Source organism: Anarrhichthys ocellatus, unplaced genomic scaffold, assembly GCF_004355925.1.
Source record: "Anarrhichthys ocellatus isolate YVR2014 unplaced genomic scaffold, GSC_Weel_1.0 scaffold236, whole genome shotgun sequence".
NCBI classification, from domain to species: domain Eukaryota; kingdom Metazoa; phylum Chordata; class Actinopteri; order Perciformes; family Anarhichadidae; genus Anarrhichthys; species Anarrhichthys ocellatus.
The window spans coordinates 2531-8184 of NW_022280266.1; positions in this window are offsets into that span (position 1 = coordinate 2531).

The window sequence follows — 5654 nt, forward strand, 5'->3', positions numbered from 1 at the left end:
CAGTCAGAGATCTGGAGCTTTGACGTAAAGCCTTGTGTTTGTTCTCCTCCCGGGGTGATTGTGGATATTGTTTCTGTGTCTCTCTCACCCATAAAGCTCTCTTGGTGTTTCTTTTGGTTTGTTCAGGAGAAGGAGAGACAGACAATAACAGGAGGTGTAGCCAATTTCCTTTCAGCCTGCAGGCTGACTGCGTCCTATTTCCTCCAGACTGGAAATAATGGAAAATCTTCTTCTTTGTCCTTTTTTTCTGTCTTTCATTCCTTCTTACTTCCTCTATCTATCTTTCACCCTTATTAAGCGTCATCTTCTCTTCAGGGCATTATTACAGAATGTTAAGAAAACATGCAATGACATAACATCTACCTATTTAATCTCTGAAGATTTTTGAGTTTTGCACGAGAAATTGTTGAATTGCGCTTCTAATTCAAACCAAACGAAATTTAAAAAAAAACCATTTAAGCTGCTTTCTTGGGCGAAACCTTCTGGAGCACATGTTTTGCTGTTTTGCACAGCAGCTAATTAGGGTATGAATCATTCGCAAACTTCATAAGCAGAACATTAAAAAACAGGTCACACCGAAGGACTAAAATGTAACAGTAGAGTACAAAAGCCAGATTCATGTAGTTCTCTTCTTGAAGATCTTAGATCAGTGAGACCTTTTCAGCTCATCCTCCCTTTCACCTTCACGCACCTCAGAGGGAAAAGAAAACGATTCAGAGTCAAAGAAGCGGATTTTACAGTTTTAACCACTGAAGCAGAACAGATGGCGCTGCGTGGGATGACGCGTGCGTTTGACGTACTTGATAGCTACTTTGGATGGAGTGTACAATAACCGCAATTATGCACATTAATGCACACACACTCAAAATGCCATCAGCGGCGCCTACGGTATGATTATATACAGTATGGAGACTCACTTACACCGCTGTTGAGTCAGCCTCTCTCCAGTTAAGTCGCCCCGTCTCGGTGCGGAGGGGAACCGGTCAGCCATCTGTTGGTCTAATGAGCCGACTCCACCACCCTCATCCTCGAGTTCACCAGCACCGGAGAGCCTCTCGTCTTCTTCTGCTGCTGTTCAGATATTCACATGTTTTATTCTCTCTTCATGTAGAAGACAGTCGTGACAAACTGTCCAGCTACGAGTGGTCCAACGGATCATAAAACTCACGGTTCGGATCAGCACAAAAGAACAAAAGGAAGCAAATGTAAAAACTGAGATTGTGGACCAGGATTGTTGTGGGTTTTCGCTGCACCACATCAGCCACAGTTCTAGGTAGAACTCCCTGGGTGGGTTCTAAATGAAACCCTCGGAATATAAAAAGGTTCTCGGGTTAGAAGGTGGAAAGGTTCTGGATATAAACTCTGGAGAGGGTTTTGGGTGGAACCATTACACCATAGAATGGTTCTCTGTAGAACCTCTCATAGGAGGTTGATGATGGAACCTTTGACAGATGGTTCTAGGTGTAACCCATTATGTTGGGTTCTAGGTGGAACCTTTATAAAAGGTTCTACAAAAAACCAAAAAGGGTATCTCTAGTGAGGACAAGCCGAAGGCATGGCCGGGTTCTTGTTAGCACCCTTAGAAGGTGGAGAAGTCCTGGATAGAACCTCCAGAACCTTCCAGTAACCAAAAAAGGGTTCTACCACGAGGACATGCTGAAGAACCCCATATGGTTCTAGTTAGCACCTTGATTCCTAAGATACTTTACAAGGCAAGATGATGCTTTCAAATGTTCAAGGGCAGAAATTGAACACAGACTTGATAAAACTAAACAGACCTTGTGTTTGCTTCTTATTTGTGGACACAAAATAAACTAAACCAAGTGCACCCAACTTCAGATAATAAACACTGCTCCATAAACCAGTAAACGTGCAGCAGCAATACAGACAGAAAGACGGAATAGATTCCTGATCAACTTTATTTCTCTCTTTGTCTGAACTGAGCTCAATTAAGCTGCGCGGACATTGAACTCGCTCCGTCTTCTCTCGCTTTGCATTGTGGTCTGACTAATGAGGCCTCGTGCACATGCTGCTGGCTCACGTTTCATTAATCAAGGCTGCCCACTAAAGCCCCGTGGATTTCCTGAGACACAAAAGGTGCAATGCCCTCATGTCATAACGCACACAATGAGCTTAAGAAGATGTACACAGCCAGCGCAGAGTTTATTGTAAGACAGATAACTTCAGGTCTCTTTAGCTGCAGAGTCGTGCTTCTAATTCCTTCTGGCTCGGAGGTTTGATTCTCAGGAGACTTTGTTTATGTGTGCTCTGATTTCTCAGAAATCAAATGATAAAAAAAAAAAGCGTTCAAGGAGCTGAACCTCCTCCCAACTCGCCGTCGTCTTTTGGTGATTTTTGGGATCTGATGTTTGGTTTACGTCTCGGTTCGTTGGAGATTCACATACAATAACGAACCTTTTTGAATTTAAACTTTCTCTCGTGACATCTGCTGAGCAGCCCTCTGAACGGGAGTGCTGGAGTGGTATTAGTGCAGAGATGGGTGCTGATAGGAATGTGATGTATGGTGTGTGCCGGTGTTTTTATGAACCCTGTTAGCTGTGTGCTTTCTTCAACAGTACGTCAGTCTGCGTCTAGTTAGTGAGAACACACACACACACACACACACACTAAAAGCTTTCCGACTCTTCTCGCACCCGTCACCCATCCTCAGAGCGTCCCACATCATGGAAAGTTGGCTCCTGTCCGGCTCTTTCTTTCTTTCTCTCTGTACCCCTCTCCCAAACTTTACTATCTGCCTCTCTCTCTCTTTGCTGAGATCTCATGGCTCAGATGTGGGATCAGAAAACAAACAGCTGGTACTCGGCGCTGGTGAGAGGAGTCATGCTCGGGCATGTCTTAGGGGTTCGAGTCGCACTCTGCTGCTCTGTGTTCGGTGTGTTTTTAATAAGATTCAACAACACGCTCTCACTCCCAACGCGTCAAATACCCGACGCTTGGTCAGCTTCAAGCTGTGACGCTCTAGTTTCCCCTCTAGCGTCAGGGACGGTGTGTCAGTTGGTTCTTTTCAAAATAAACTTCCGTGTTCACCGTGTTGTTACATACAATAAGTGTCTTTTTAAAGTAAACTTCCGACGTTGGTTTGTTATAGTTTTTAAGGTTTACTTACGCAACAAAGCTACCTGGTTGAGTTTAGAAAAAAAGATTGTGGTTTGGGAAAGAGTGAATAATATTAAACTCTCTGACCAAGATGTTTTCTCAAACATAGCCAAGTAAGTTTATTTTGAAAAGTATCAAGCAGAAATTGCAATAATGTACTAAATGAACATCATGCTGTATTGAAGAAGACTTGAAACTAGAGATTGAGACCATAAACTCATGTTTACAATGTTTACTGAGGTAATAAATCAAGAGAGAAGTAGAGTCATTTTCTCATAGACTTCTATACATAAACCCTTCACCCCCTTGTTTCAGCACAAATACATGTCTGAAGCTTCCTTAAGCGAGACTTTGGATTCCTTCCACCTCCAGCCGACACAGCTCCTTGAACTATCCGAGGTGAATTCGCCTTTTTTCCTTTTGACGGAGGAAATAACCTTTCAGAAGTGTGCAAAGAAAGAAATCTGGCCCCGTGCAGCGTCGTGTTTTTGGCCCCCGGCTCTGTTTGGTCAAGTAGTTGCTTAGAAATAAAACCGTGTGTTTTATCGCTGCCATCATCAGGTAAGATACTGCACTTGACTGGATAAACATGAGGATTAACTAATAGACGGTTGGCGAGGAGTCGGCCTGGCTTCCTTCTCCCTCTCCCTCCCCCTCTTTCCTCTCATCTTGCCTTCTCTTCATCCACCAGCTTCCATTCAAACCTCCCTGTCGCAGCAGAATAACAGAACACTGTCGGTATCGATTGGAATAAAAACACGATCGATGCAGTTTCATAGTGAGGAAAGAGACTAACTGTGCTCAGTCTGTTCTCTCAGCTTGTCATATCTTTCTTAATCTCTCTCTCTCTTGTTTTATTCCTGATGTTATTTATAGCTGAACTCCATCTTTATCTTCCCATCGCAGCCTCTGCTGCTTTCATCCAGCAGAAACCTGCTGATCTCACGTAGCGTTTGCTCACTTTTGATTCACAGGATTCAGCTTTTTCCTCTTTTTCAGCCACTGTGAACGTCTCTGCTGCTCTTCTTCTCGCTCCTTTCTGCTTCAATCTTCCGCTCTCTGTGTAGCCGTCTCCCTCCCTCCGTCTTGATTGAAAGGGTATGCATGGTTGGCACAGAAAGAAAGAAGGAAATAGATAATGACACCAGATCGTATTGTGTGGAAAACCCTGACCTTGCACACACACACACACACACACGCATACAGTTCTCGGATAAACACAGAGGGAAACATGTGCACCCTCTTATAGTGTTTCTCCTCTTTATCATAAACATACTTGTTCATATTTTCAAGTGCCTTTCACGACACACATTCATGAGCTTTCACGTTGCCGTGAAAAAGTGCAGATTTACAGTCTTATATTCTGCTGAAAGTCTGTGTGATGATTTTAAATCTTCTTCCACTTAGAAGTGTCTTCAGAGAGGCAATTTGTTATCCACATGAAAAAGAATAGAGTCAAATATTCCTCCCTCTGAAGTTCTGGTGTGTGTGTGTGTGTGTGTGTGTGTGTGTGTGTGTGTGTGTGTGGGGGTGTACTAGGCTGCATGTATCTATTCATTGCACATATCCGTGTAAACAAAGCTCTTAAACTTGAGCCCATACTGTGCCTTTAAAGGTAGGGTTGGGAATGTTCTCATCACATCTGGACAGAAATCAATGAATCAAACCCTCTGGAAATAAAGAAAACGATCACTTGTTTTAACATTTATTGCGGCCCGATTTGATTGGACGGGCTGAACATCTAGCTTGCTGGTTTCCCATGATTACCAACCCGAGCTTTAAATACGTCTGAACACATGTTTAGAGCTTCTGGTTGGCAGATTTAGCAAAGCTAACCGGCTTCATATTGAATGGACAGATATAAAAAATCAACCTTCACATCTAACTCATAAGAAAATGAGTGTATTATTATTTTTTAACAATCAGCCATATTGTGGACATTTGTGGACACCATCAATAGGATAACACATCTCTTCTATTTGTTACTAACAGAGTATTAATAAAACATAATGGAAGTAAATCTATCTGTTTTTTTATTATGGATCATTACAAATACACTATGTTTAAAGAATAGCAGATAGTCACCGTGAGATTAAATAAATCATAGAGATCAAATCGTGAGGTCCCAACAGATCAACACCTCTTATGTGCAACTACTTGTTTCTAGTTGCACGTATCTCCTCCATCTTGTCTTCATTCTGACACTTCATGCTCCTGATGAAATTGTCCTGAGAGCCCAGGCTGCAGATCTCCATAGACACACTCACTCACACACACTCACACACACACACACACACACTCTCTCTCACACACACACACACACACACTCACACACACACACACACACACACTCTCTCACACACACACACACACACACTCAGCTTGCAGAGACGTGGTGCAGGTCTTTCTGGCTGTATATGGTTTTGTCTGCGGGTCCTTGGGTTGTTCATCAGCATAAAGCCAGAGGCAGTTTGTCTCCGCCATGAGCACCAAAGCTCTCTCTCTCTCTCTCTCTCTCTCTCTCTCTCTCTCTCTCT